The sequence below is a fragment of the Callithrix jacchus genome, chromosome 3, assembly GCF_049354715.1.
Source record: "Callithrix jacchus isolate 240 chromosome 3, calJac240_pri, whole genome shotgun sequence".
NCBI classification, from domain to species: Eukaryota; Metazoa; Chordata; class Mammalia; order Primates; family Cebidae; genus Callithrix; species Callithrix jacchus.
In genome coordinates, this window is record NC_133504.1 from 170491565 (window position 1) to 170506788 (window position 15224).

The following is a 15224-nucleotide window of genomic DNA, read 5'->3' on the forward strand; positions in this document are numbered from 1 at the left end:
TTCGGGTTATAAATGTGTCCTATATGAATAACAGCTGCTTTAGATATATTCAAAGTTAATGAGAAAATTAGATTAGTTATTAGATATAACATCTCAATTTCAAAGCACAATACATATGTGTTAGGGCTGTTAATCACAGAATTTTGGAATACTTGTTATGATGCGACCTCAAGAGATTTTGTATGTGTGTGTACACAGTGTTAGTGTAGAATTTGCTTTTGTGTTTGATTTTCAAATTAAACCATAAATATCACAAGGGAAATAGTGTTTTCTACCAACAGGCTGCAAATTTAGAACAACGAAAGCATTGGCCTGTAAGTTTTTACTAACAACAGTTTGATAGTGATGGAAAAGTTCCTTTACGTAGGACAAAGTCCTCTCTAATGAGAAATGTTTGGGGTCCCTTTCATGCAACAGTAAGTCAAGAACATCCTTAAGTCATGACTCATCTCAAATAGGATCATACAGAATCTCAGAAACATATTTAAAGTGTTGCAAAACAATAAAATATTCCCAGAGAAAGTCCCTATTGATGTTTTGGGATTTTACACAGAGGGCACAAATCATAAAATGGAAGAGACATCGTAAAGCTTTCATTTATTAAGTTAAAGTTTCATCCTACTCAGCTCAAGTTATATTAATTGTGTTTCAACCCATAGCAAGCAGAAAGCAAGAAGGTTGTGTCATGGGAAGTAATCCACTCCCAGTCCCTAATGCAATGTCTTCATCTGATCATTCTTCTGAGAAGATTTAGTTGACACTTCCATCCCACACCTCCTGGTAAGAATATCATTTAATGTTCCACTAGCAAAGCAGAGCATTTAGAAGACTTAATGAAGAAAACTCTCAGAAGAACTCAAAGAAGACTTGAGGGAGGGCCCTGTTTTCATATTAATCTTGAGCTAAGTCTGAGTCTGGGTAAAGTTGTACAAATTCCTTTGTAATTTATCTGACAGGATAAGTGTTCAATCAGACAGTGTACTTACAACCAATAAACCAGCTTCTCCCCAGCCATAAAGCATGCTAATTGAAAAGTTGTGTGCAGAATTCCTGCCAAAAAGCAGGGATTCTTCTCAAATATTAATGATGCCCTCCTGCCAAACTTTTGAATGTTGTCGTGAATCTGGTAGCTTACAATTTTATGGCATTTCATCACATTTTTGATCTTGCTTTTGGTACACCCTGAAAAAGTGTTAGTGGTTTGTGGTGGGCTATAAGATATAATGTACACATTTGTACATATGAAGGGTGCTGGTGTCTACTCAAGTGGACCCATCCCATAATAGTAAGTAACTTGTGACAAGATGGAGACAGATGTTGATGAATGAGTTTAGGAGTAAAACACAGCTCAACGAGAAATTTAGATGTTTTTAAACTCAATGAATGTGGCTGCCTTTGGTAGAAAATGTAGAAGAGAATGGGAATGATGGTCTTGGGTAATCGTGTCAAGATTATAGCAGCAGATTATGAGGTAGAAGAAGAAGGAAATCTCCTAAGTTTGTTGAGAATCTTTTTTCAAGGGAAGAACACCATCAGCCGTAAGATACTGCTGACTTTGATTACATAAGCAATGTATCGGGATGCTGAAGTGCTCCTTAGCTTTAAGCAACTTGAGAGAATTAATATTGCTTCTCCAGATACCTAATTTAGTCTACAGAAGTGGTAGTCTTGACCAGCAATATTAACTCCAGTCTTGACCAGAAGTTGATTTGGAGACTGGCAGGCATGTACCCTTGGCAACTGAGAACATCAGCAACAAGAAAAGAGCCTGCAACTTTACCCTCTGCCCAGTAAGGGATCAGAACCTTGGCACATCAATTTGGGAAGATTGCCACCCTTTGGTTTTAGACAACCCATTTAAGTGCCTTGTCAGAACTAACTGTTACTTTCCAGCTTAGAGCCTCTCTAGCCAGCCAAAGTGGTCAGACAGACACTTGATGAGTATAGGTTGTTATGCCAAAGGCATTTTTGAACTTTGTTCTCAGATACTTGTGAGAGTGATCACAAGCTCAGTTCACAGAATAAATAGTTGTAAAGGGTTTCTGTAGATGGGAACTTTAAGTTCATGTGACGGCATTCTGGAGAAGAAATTTCCACGTGGAATAATGGTATAAGAAAAGGTACAATAAATTCTCACCTTTATATAGCATTTTATAGTTTAATACAGTGGCGAAGAGCATTGGAGTTAGAATGAATTAGGTTCTTGAGTTATGTTAACACCTATGAAATCAATTGCTAAAATTCAGTTTTCGTAATTTCTCAAGGGCTCCATCACTTGCTAGCTGTGTGGCCATGTGGCAAATGTTCTAATCTCTCCAGTGATCTTGGAGGATAACAATAACACCTATGAAATAATAAGTTAGTTCCATGATTAAAAAATGTGCTATGTGCAATATAACATGTGTAAATCTAATTTTTTATTATTGCTCTTTGCAAGGAAATAATCAATGACAGATTATAACTTTATTTTATATATTATGAAGACCTTCACATCAACTCTTTGCAGTCAAGGATGGAGATTTATGAGGATGGTTTAGGCAAACTTGTTAAGTTAGCTATTTAAGCTACCCTGAGATTTAAAAAACAAACAGCAGAAAACCAAAACCATACAAAAATCAAAAACAAATAACAAAACACACAAACATGTAAATGATTCATAACGTCTATTTGTAAGAAACACTTTATGTCCCAGTTTTCAAAGCATAGATAATATATTAGTCATCTAACCAAGGTCTGACACAAGCTTGAGAGTACAGTTGTTTTCCTTATACTTTTGGTATAGTGCTGTAGTGAAGTGCAGAACGATAGTGTCAGGTAAATCTAATTTGCACCTTGGTTTGACTGTTCACTGGCTGTGTGATGTTGGGGAAAAAATGAACTTTTTTAATCCCCATCTAAAAAATGAGAACATGTGTTTCTCTCTTCACAGGTTGAGCAAAGTTTGTGAGACAATGCTTATTAAGTGCTTAACATTGAGCCTGCCATATAGTAAAAGCACGGTAAGTATTAACTGCCATTTTTATATTCAGAAGAATAAAAGAGGTGAGGAAGCAAATCAAATCACTATTCAGTACCAACTTTCTATAGGACACTCTGTAATAATATTTTTTTTTCTTTTTTAATATATATGCTGTCTAGTGAGCACTTCTGCCAGTGCCTTTATGTGTACGGTCGTTTTTATCCTCTCACCTTCTCTGCAAAATGGGCAGTGATCTTATCTTTACTAAATGAGCAATCTGAAGCTCAGGTAAGTTGTGGAATAGAAAAGGTAAGACATCAATTTTTCATGTGTTGCTTTTAAAAAACTTAGTGAATGTCTACTGTTTTCCAGGCACTGTTCTAAGTACTGTAGAAACCCCCATTTCCTGTCTTCATAAAGAGGACTCTGTAGTGAGTGAATAGGGAGCTGAATTTGGATCAGTATTGAGGAACTAATGGAGGTGGGACACAGATCATGGGAACCTGGTAAATCTTGTCTTTGACTCTTAGAAGAATGGGATCTGCAGGGTCCTTGTACTTGCTTTAATGGTCTGTTAGTCTTTTCTACATCTTTTTTTTTAAAGCATCATTTTATTGGCTTAACATTAAAGTCCTGTCTCAGGGCCCATAACCCAGAATCCTAAAGAGGGCCACAGCAGGCAGCCACAGTGTAAGGGAGGAGCCCTGGTGTGTGTTCCTGGGTAGGCAACACACTGACAGTTGTCTTAAGACACCTCACAGTCTCCTCTGCCACCTAGATCTCCAGTGATGTGGGCAGTGGTCAGGATCACCCAGAGGTAAGGTAGAGGTAGAATAAACTTCACCTTGATTCTCTGACTAACATAATTTCCCTTTTCACGAGGTGTATTGACTGTGAATATTGGTTCTGCAAACTTAGGCTCCTCTTTGCCTGGTACACTATGGTGTGACTGCCTTCACCAAACCCAGGATTAGCATCTCCTGTGAACATTCAACCTTCAGAGTGAAAAATCAATAAAGCATTTTCAACAAAGAAACCGGTAATGCTTGGATAAATGAGTGATTGAATAAATGCATTGTCCTTATTATGAATCAAAACTTACCTGCCCTGTGCAATTTCCTTTAGTGGACAGACTATTCAGATGCACCAATTTACTCAACAGTGTCTATAAGAAACAGAGTCCCAAAGACACAACACTTAATATACTGACTTAGCACATGATACATATTCTTAGAGGCATTCTAAAACAAAATACTAAAACCCAAAAGGATGATGATATTCACAGTGGAAATTATAAGCATCACGGAAGGCTGATCAAAGAAATGGATTTTTCTGAAATAAGACATAAATATATCTTTAAGTTAGTTTTGGAATTTGACCATAAAATTCCTCTTAATAGGTACTTTCAAAATGTTCTTTTACTAAGACAAGAGTATCTCCCATATTCCCTAAGTCTCTAAAGTGAGACTATCTTGAATATGAAATTGATACCTTCTCATTTGGTCCATCTTAGTTTCCAATTCAGAGCATTCCAGAGTAATAGTATAAAAAATTAACGAGATCAGGCGCTGTGGCTCATGCCTGTAATCCTAGCTACTTAGGAGGCCGCAGTGGGCAGATCATGAGGTCAGGAGTTTGAGACCAGCCTGGCCAACATGGTGAAATCCCGTCTCTACCAAAAATACAAAAAAAAAAAAAAAAAAAAAAATGGCTGGGCATGGTGCTGTGTGCCTATAATCCTAGCTGCTTGTAAGGCTGAGGCAGGAGAATCATTTGAACTCAGGAGGCAGAGGTTGCAGTGAGCCAAGATCACACCACTGCACTCCAATCCCAGTGACAGTGGGAGACTCCATCTCAAAAATAAAACAAAACAAAAATTAATGGAAATGGGAAGTTGGCACACAAAGTGAGGGTTTTGGGGTTACATACAGACACATCCACATACTTGAGACTTCCTCTCCAAGAGGAAAGAAAAGGCTACTTGAAGGATTGTCTGCTTATCTGTGGCAAGGTAGTGTTGTTCACTGGGCTTATAAATTAAACATAAGTGCAGTAACAGTGCCTAAAATACACATGTATATTCCACACATACACACACACACACACACACCATGTGCACTCTGCAGACTGTGTTCACAGCCATGACAACAATTAATTTATCAATGTGAGTAAATGACTTTCACTACACCTTCACAGTGCCTTGTTTCTTCAAGCATCTGAACATCCCTTCCCTTTTGGAAAACACCTCACATTAATCCAACACCCCTCATTATGCATAGTGAATGTTCCTTCCAACACAGGAAAACTAAACAAGTATCATCTGTGTGTGCCTATGGGTAGACTTCCTTGCTGAAGAGGTTTACCCTGCGGCACATAGAAGGTGCTTAAATTGTGTCCAGTTGGCAAGAGACAGTGATCATGCACTGTGTATAAAAGCATAAGTAACTTGCTGTGGGTCTCTGGAGATACTAACGGAACTCCTCCATCTTCTAGACTTGACATTTCCATGAACTGAGGGACAATGTAGCTTCCTTCTCCAACATAAGCACTGAGTCCTACAGCTGCTGTGACGGAAGAAAATAAGTATGATTCATGAAATTGTCATGGGATCCTTGGGGTGTCGCTTTGCCAGCTGGAAACTTCTGTGGCCAGTGACACCTTCTGCCTGAGTACTGCTTGTGCCCACTGGGCTCATCTCACGCACACAGTCCGGCAGGCTGTGCTTAGCTCATATTACTGGCCCTGATTCCCCATCTGCCAAGGGCAAGCCAGGCGTGGAGCAGCAGGGGTGTGTGGGCAAGCAAGCACAGGATCTGGCCACTGTGCACAGCCAGGCATGTCAGCTGTTCCAGCAGGGTGCCGCTCTGTGCAAGGCTACTGCTGAACCAGATGCAGCACACATGGCTTCTGCTGCAGACACCTGCATCTGGACAAGGGGAACGTGATGATGTCCAGAAGATTGGAGATGCCAGGAACCACAGAGCCCCAAAGAGGGTGTCACAGCCCTGGCTCAGGGATCCCCTAGTTCCTGGCTCCCTGAAGGGCCACAGCTGTTCTAGTTCTTTTCTTCTTCTCTTTACCCACAACATGGCAAGCAGGGGTACATGTTTCAGCCTTGTTTGTGTCAGTTATTTCAGTCACACATTCAGCAGGTCCCAAGTTATTGTCCTTCATCCAGGAATAATTAACTATGTGGGACAACTGGAGGGTGAGCAAAGTGGAGAGGAGCTTCATGAGGTGACAGAACAGCTCTCAGGAGACCTGTAGTGGGTAGCTATTTTCTGCAGGCAGGTCTTCCCCAAGAGCCTCCAGCTCTCAGTGGAGAGGAGACCAGATATGGGTAGCTCCTTCCTGCAACTGGCAGTCCTGACAGCTGTTGGAGTCTGGCTGAGTCCAGGGAGTTTTATGGGCCCAGAAGAGAAGAAGTGTGTGCTGATTGGCCCATGGGCAATCATAGGTGAGCCCAGAAAAAACACCATAAGTTCTTATTTTGGTCTGAGGACTCCATTTGTAATTGACAGCCTGGTCCCCATGCTGCAGGCCTTCCCTTACTTGAAGGTTGGGCTGCATCAGGCACCTGGGCAGGTGCCTGTCTGCCTCCTGCCACCACCTACCTGTCTTCCACAGTGCCCAGGCTGTTTGTGCCAAGGGGCATCTGCAGGCCTGTGCTGAACTGCCCTCAGTGTTCCCTTGGCCTCCTTCCCATACTCCTCAGTCCAAAGTCCAGAGGAAGCCGAGGTGGCAGGGAGCTGGCATGTCAGCGCCACCTCAAGTGTGTGCACACCTGGCCAGGTGGCAATGACTCCCAGTTTTGGCCTCATCTTTGCTCCAAAATTCAATCAGGTGCTAGGAGCAGTGAGAAGCTAATAGTGGGAGAGGGCACTTCTGAGCCTGTTGGGGCAGTGGGGGAAGTGCTTCCTGGGGCCCCGAGAGCACAGGGATGCCCCTGTCTGCAGCTGTGGCTGGGTGACTGCAGCTGCACCCAGGGAGGTTGCTTTTTCCAGGCCCACCCATGGCTGCCCATGGACCAATCAGCATGCACTTCCTCCCTCATAGGTCATAAAACCCCCCCAACTCAGCCAGACTGGGACACACTTGGGATTACCAGCTCCAACTCGGAAGGGGGCAGGACTCCTTCCTGTTCCCAGCTCCTGTTAGCACAGAGTCCCAGCTGTACCTCTTCCAACACAGCCAACGTCTTCACAGTGGCCACTCTAGATGGGCCACCTCTGCCATCAAATTTTTCTCTTAAAGGACACTTAGCAATAATCAACAGCATAATAGAGAGTGAGTGTGATTTCCACAACCTTTCTGTAGATAGAAACTTAAAATTCTTATGAAGGCATTATTTCATAGGGTATACATATAAATATGCAATAGATGTGGACTACCTCTGTCTATATATAGATATATAGATATTTACATTTATAGTTTAAATAGATGTGAGTATAGACACATACATATACAGATATATATTCCTCATTTTAAAGTTAAATCTTAGACATTTAAAACAGTTTGTATGCAATGTAAAATGTGCCTTTCCAAGGACCTTTGAAGTATTGCCAATGATCTGGGCATTAGCAGAAGTTCTGATGTGCATCTTGAATAGGCCCATTACCCCAGCTGAGCCTCAGTTTTTAAATCAGAAAAAAATAAGAATAACTACTTTCACCCTGTCTTCCAAATCAGATTATGGGATAAAACCAATAATGTGAACGTACTTGGAAACACGAAGCACATTTCAGATCCTAGGCAGGGGTTGGAGGATTAGAAATTTAAGAATGTAAATGTCTATAGCATATTTGCATAAGCTTCAATTTAGTAGTACCTTTAAAAGGAAATGTGTTCATCTCTACTCATAATTCTTAAAATTACTTTAAATTCCACAGCTTGGTTTTGGTGCATTATACATGAGGTAGGACTAGTTTCACAGCTGGACTTTATAGCATGGGAGTACTTAGAATATTTTTGTGGATAATGTAGTCCTCTAGAAATATTTTTTTTCGAAATTTTGAGAAAAAGGAATATTCAAATTATGATTTTTTATTCCCAACAAGTCCTAAGATGTTTTAGGACATATTTCAAGAAGTGTCAAATTTCTTATATTCTTTTTCAAATTCACAATGAAACCGTCGCAGATTAAAACTCTAGTTCACACTTAAGCTAAATTGAGAAATCCAGAGTACAATCTTAAGGAATGATGAAAGAAGACAATCTTGTTCCTCCTTCAGAAGAAGGTGCTGAAACATTTAGAAAAGTTGGAAATATTTATGTAAGTAGACCCTGCTTCAGCAAGAACAGCGTATGATTCACAACTCAGTGATAGTGAAGAGGTTAGCTCCAGGGTAATAACCCTGCCGCATTTCATGAGAAAAAGACTTTCCCTCCCATGCAATTCTCTGAAAGATCTGTTGGTAGGTGATAGCATTTCTAGTTTTTAAATAAGGAAATCAAGGCTTCAACAATTATATGATTACCATGCTATATATTAATATTAAACTATATCCACCCTTGTCTCAGAAATAATTTAAGATAAAAAACATGCATATCCATCTCCCCATCACTTTACAATTGGAATATAATCACTTCTTGCTAGTCATTGCTTCTGCCCTTGTTTTTTTCTCCCTCCCCTCTCAGGCAGGGTCAGCAAACTCTTTCTTAAACTGCCAGATAGTAAATTATTTCAGATTTGCAGGAAATACCATCTCTGGTTTAACTGCTCAGTTCTGCCACTGTTGCATGAAAGCAGCTGTAGATAATACATAAGCAAATGGACATGTCTATTATCCAGCAAAATTTCTCTTACAAAAATAGTCAGCAAGCCAGATTTTAACCATAGTTTACTGACTCTTGATTTAAAGAATCGTGTAAATGTCATGAATTCTTCCCTTTCATTCAAAGTTCACTTAAAATTTGCTCTGAGCAAACTTAATCAATAATCAGCCCAATATGCCAGGAAACCCCACAGCCTCACATCATTTATAAACATGTTGTGTGATGGTGTGTGTGTATTATGTGGCTTATAATGGGCTTTACAAAATATTTTAGAATTTATTCTCTTTCTCTTTTTAGGTTGTATCCTCTTGAAAGACAAAGGGCCTGTCCTCTCATTCCTATTGGGATTGCTCATATAATCAATCCATTGTGCTGATGAATGTTTAATAAATGTGTTTGAATACTGAAAGAGTAAAAAAGAGTTCAAATTTGTTGTAAATTTAAGTAACTGAATATGAAACGTGTGAAAAAAGAATAACAGAATTTCATCATTAGATAATCAAACACCACATGTTCTCACTCGTAGGTAGGTGTTGAACAATGAGAACACATGGACACAAGGAGGGGAGCATCACACACTGGGGTCTGTTGGGGGGGAATAGGGGAGGGACAGTGGGCGGTAGGGAGTTAGGGAGGGATAACATGGGGAGAAATGCCAGCTATAGGTGACGGGGATGGAGACAGCAAACCAGATTGCCATGTATGTACCTATACAACACTCCTTCATGTTCTGCATATGTACCCAGAACCTAAAGTTCAATAAAATATATTACAAAAAAAAGAAATAGGAAAATAATGAAAATCCATGTGTGACCATTGACATTTCCTTAAAATCCCTAGATTTGGGCAGGAGGTTCACAAATGTTTTATTTTGGGGAGGATGGTTCTTTTCCCAATAACAATAGTCACTGTGCCTGTGCACTGTCTCCTTCAAGGAACCATTCACACTACATTCTATGTAAAATCCTGATGAGTGGACAACTGCTGATCAATTTGCTGTTCTGTCCTAGGTTGTTTCTTAGTTAGGGGATTGTTTTTTGCCTTCATTAAATACCAATACAATACACTATGCTGAATCCTATAAATAAAAAATGTACTTGCTCCAGTTTACCAGTAGCTCCTACTGTCTGTCAATTTGATTCAATTTGAATTTAAATAACTTTATTGTCATGACAAGGTACACATGAACTCAAGAGTTGCCAAAGCCAATAAGTCAGCACTTGGCTCTGGAGATAGTTTCTGTGTTGTCTTTCTCATTATTTTAAATGAAGGATAGACCAACTGTCACATGGTAGGAAAATCTATTTTTCCCTTGTATAAAAATAACTGAACATGAATGATGCTCTCTTTCAGGCCAGCATACAGAAATGTCCTCATTTATTAGGCTTGCTTTCATGGGCCAATTAGCAAAGGATTTTGTTGCCAATGCCAACTATATGAGATAGAAGTAGAAATAATAGCCTTTCTTTATACTTAAAAGTTATGAATATTCTCATGGTTGAATATTTGTCATTCTGTAGTCCAGAGGTTGGCAAATTGTTTTCTTAAAGGTCCAGGTAACAAGTATAGTAGACTTGCCGTTCATAACAGTTTGTATCACAACTAGTCAACTCTGCCTTTTTACTGATAAACACCCATGGATGATACTTAATAGACAGAGCCATGTTCCAAAATATATTTACTTAACAAAAAATGCAGATGACCCTGAAACTGCAGTTTGTGAATGCTGAATGTAAACCTTTGTTCCATATGTTGGTCCAGGCACTTCACATGTATTTGTTTTTACTGTCTGAATTATGTTGTGAACTCCCATAGGATTTGACATCCAGTTTGGTAATGGATGGCATTTGCACTTACTTGGTTAATGTCTGGATAGTTTGTGCCTGTTATATTAGTGTCTACCACAGTCTCTGGTACAAAGTAAGTGCACCGTAAGTATTTGTTACAAAAGGAGTTACCCGTTATGTGCTGGTGTATAACCTGTGATACAGGGTATATCACTTAAGATTAAAAGGGTGTCCTTTTAATCTTACATATCAGGAATATGTAATGCATCTGTTTTTATTATTCTCTCTCAGAAACAAAACATCTTTAGAATAAATAGAATTGTGTGATTTTCCTAGGATCTTTTTTTTGCACTCTCTTAAGGGTTCAGGCATGAGTTACAAAAAATAAATACATAGTCGCAGCTGATCTAAAGATAAACTTCAAAGGACCTATAGCTCAATACCAGTTGTTTATACAATAGTTTATTTTTTATTCATACCAAGGCTTAATTCCAATATTTATTTGAAAGCTGAGCCATTGACAAATCTTATTGGGTCTATTTTCAAAACAAACATCTTACTACTTCCAATACCCTCATCTTGATCCATGGGCCTTGGTCTACTCCCCCATCTTTTTTCACTTGAATTATAGTGTCTTAAATGGCTTCGTTGCTTCTGCTTTGCCCTCTTCCCTGGTCTTGAACCTTGAAAATATCAGCTTAGTTGTGTTACTTTTTCTTCAAAACACATAGTGACATCCTATCTCACTCATAATAACAGTCTTTCAATGACAGGAAAGGCCCTATATATGATATGATGTTCTCCTCCATTAGCTGTCTAACCTTATTCTCTACTTTTCTCCCCTTTCTCACTCTACTCCAACCACATTTATCTTAGTGTTCTGCAAGAATACTGGGTGTACTCCCTGCCTCAGCACTTTTGCAAATCCTGTTCCCTCTGCCTGGCATGCTCGTCCAAAAGTTACCCACATGACTTGTTTTCTTAACTACTTCACATGTTAATTAAAATATTATATTTCTGTAAAGCATTGTGCAAGCAGCCTATATGCAATTGCAATCACGCCATTCCAGACTGTTTCTCCCACCTTTGTTGCTTTGGTATTTTTCCATCACATGCATATTCATGACATACTAAATAAGCACTAGAATGTAAGGCTTATGAAGATAGACATATGTTATTCATTTCTATATCCTCAGTCTCTCAAACATTTCTTTATACATGGTAGGCTTTAATCATGTGTAAGGAATTGAATAAATTAATATATGTTAGTCATTATCACTGTTCACCAAATATTTATTTCTCTCTTCCTTCCAGGCACATGGTAAGAATTGAGCATGGTCACATGACTTGTTTTAACCCAGGGAATGTGAGCAGGTGGCATATGTCACTTCCTGGCAGAAGCCCTAACATTCGTTGTGTGGTTTATGCATTCATCAAATTCCACATGTGTTTTCCTTGATGCTTGAATGACTACATGGGGAAAACCTTTTCCGCCGGTTGGCATGTAGTATGAGCAAGAAATAAGCTTTCTTTAGCTACTGAAATTTTGGGTTATTTTGTTCTGGTAACATAGCTTGACATAAACCTACATAATAATACAGAATCTTTTTATATTTTTTTATGTGCAGATAAATGTAGGAAAGCCCTACCCTAGTTTCCTATAGGTAAATTGGACAAAGAGTGAATTCTGCACATAGACGCTTGTGAGCATTGCCGACTCTAAAGGAATATCATTTTTGTTGCCCTTAAACACTACCAAAAAGGATGATAGTAATGATGATAATGATGTTAGAGAAAGCTGTGCACAAGTCTCTGATGTGTCGGGAGGCTTGTTCATAAGTAAAATGAACAGGCATGGAGAAAATGGAGGGTGTAAACAATTAGTATTAATATAAATTCAAAAATGACTACTGTACAGTAAGACGAGAACTTTAAAACTGCCCATCATGTGGCATGTTATTCAACAGAGCTTTATAAATAATTATTATTCCAATTTTGAAGAGAGGATGTTACATGAGTAATCAGGGTTATATAACTACTAAATATCATAAACTACACTTAATCACAAGGGATTTTAACAGTATTTTTTGGTTCTCACATTCATTCATACCATGTATATTTATCACATACTTGCTATGTGTAAAGCCCCGGCACATCTATGATTTAAGTATTTGGACCTTTCTTCTGCTCTATAGAAGAATAAATTTCAGTAAGAAAGCAAGTAGAGGGGATTGCCTTGAGCAGCATTTCTGTATCCTGAAACTTCAGTTAATGAGAAGCTCTCCAAATTGCTGGGTCTTATCCTAAAACTCCTAACAGAAGGGCTTGCATATCGAAGGTGCTAGATCTAGATCCACAATTCTTTTTTTGGGTCAAAGTCTCACTCTATTGCCCAGGCTGGAGTGCAGTGGCAAGATCTTGGCTCACTGCAACTTCCACCTCCTGGGTTCAAGCTATTCTCCTGCCTCAGCCTCCTGAGTAGCTGGGATTACAGGTGTGCGCCACCATGCCCAGCTATTTTTTTTTTTTTTATTTTTAGTAGAGACAGGGTTTCACTGTGTTAGCCAGAATGATCTCAATCTCGTGATGCACCTGCCTCAGTCTCCCAAAGTGCTGGGATTACAAGCGTGAGCCACCGCGCCCAGCCTAGATCAATAATTCTTAATGACAATAATAACCCTGAGGCTTTCATGGTCCTGATGTGCTACTCAATAATATGTTAGGTGCAGGATCATTTTTGTGCAAGGTTGCTGTTGTGGACTGAATTTTACCTTCCCGAAACTTTTATGTTGAAATCATAACTCGCCGTATCTTAGAATGTGACTGTATTTGGAGATAAGACCTTTAAAAAGGTAATTAACATTAGGTCATTAAAGTGGGCCCTAATCCAATATGACTGGTGTTCTTCTAAGAAGAGGAGATTAGGTCACAGACGCACAGAGAGAAGACAAAGTAAAGACACAGGGAGAAGACTGCCATCTACAAGCAAAGGAGGGAGGCCTCAGGTGAAATCAACCCTGCTGACACCTTTGTCTCAGACTACTGGTTGCCAGAATTGGCAGGAAATAAATTGTTGTTGTATAAACAATCCAGCCTGTCGTGCCTTGTTATGACAGCCCTCAGACACTAGTACAGTTTAATTTAAGAAAATAATTTACATTTTAGAATCCAAGATCCACCAGAGTCCACAGAGGTTGGGATATAATCAAATGGTATCAAGTGGTACCATAAAAATATTCACTGGGGTCTAAGCACAATCTTGTTACTAACAAGACAGGCCCAATGAATGATATATTCCACTTTTTACTTTAAAACGTAATTTTTATGAATCTCACTCTGCAATAGGTGAGTCTCTCCATCCCATTCTGTTGTGGTGGAATAAATTAATTTCAGCCCAGTGAGGGCTTCTATATCCTTCTCTAAGATTATATCCGGTTCTCAGAGACTTAAAAGGTATTTGATGAGGAGAAACCTTGTGTAGTATCATACATTAGGGAAGATCATTTCTAAATGTGCTTATTTTCATCTGTCATGCAGATTGCTGCTATGCTGTACCTCCCTTTTGGCCTCAGGGTCTTTTGTGTCTGAATATTTTTAGCTAATTTTGGTCCATCTGGCATTCAGGAATCCCTCTGCTATTACTAGGTCATGCCGTTTCTCCAGAACTGTGTCTCTTTAGAACAGTGAGTCCTTTCACCTCTTCTGACACTCTTGAACCAAAAGATTCCTTCAGTTAACTGATTTTGCCCATTGCTACTATATACTGCTACTATATACTTCTTGCTGAAACTGACAGTTCCTGCACAATATCCATTCTCTCCTTATGTTAGTTTCAAAGAAAAGAAGTTATTTTGTTTAAGGGTAGCAATGTGCCTAATAAAAGACTGCTTTGTATCCTTTCAGACAAATGCGGCAATGTGACTAAATCTTGGCCAATGAGATGCCCACAGAAGTTATGGTATGGGCTGTTGCAATGAGGCATGCTCTTTTGCCCTTCTGTTTTATATCCTTCCTGCTTTTAAATAAGAATGGGATGGCTCACACAGCCATTTTAGAGCCTGAGAAACATGGAGATAGCCTTGTTACCTAAGGATTACAGAGTTATTGTAACTGAACTTTTTGGGCAAAAAATAAACTCATTTATTTCAAGTCAGGCTATTGCCTTGAAACAGGTGGGAGGGAAGCCGATCTCTTGGGATGAAGCTGGAAAGCTTGCAGTGTTAGATGAAGGTTCCAGTTCTTTATTTTCTTGCAGAGAAGCTACCAACCAGAGTTTATCTCCTACTTGTCCTGTCCTGCACCGAGGAGAGGGTCTGAGGCAGATGACTATGCTCTCGGTCAGAGGGCTCACTCTGAGCCTGCGGAGATTTCTGCTGACCATGTGCAAGTTTAAAAGTCACCTCCATCAACTCCCAGAGTTAGGTGATTTAGGAGCAGTCCCTCAGGTGAAGGCTGTAAAAGTTGGGACACTCAGTTGCATGCAGAAACTACTTCTAGGAAGAATCCAGGGATCTGGATTCATCTGAACCAAGCCAGGCAAGAAGGTGTGGCGAGTGCCCACTCTCTTTTCTTTTTGAACAAGCAGAAGTCTCACACTCTCCCAGCAAGGGGGACGCCTGCTCTGGAATTATCACTGGAACAAGCGAGGGAGGAAGGCAAAAGAAATGTCCATTTTCCCTCTCAGGAACAGAAAGGTCTCTGCC

At 39.6% G+C, this 15224-nt stretch overlaps 1 long non-coding RNA gene across 1 annotated transcript; it reads left to right on the plus strand.

Moving 5' to 3' along the window:
* Positions 1-211: 211 nt before the first annotated feature.
* Positions 212-9146, plus strand: LOC108590988 (uncharacterized). Its single transcript, XR_001910756.5, has 4 exons — positions 212-780; positions 2930-2999; positions 3139-7246; positions 9032-9146. It is a non-coding gene; the product is annotated as an uncharacterized LOC108590988 (long non-coding RNA).
* The last annotated feature ends 6078 nt before the right edge of the window (positions 9147-15224 follow it).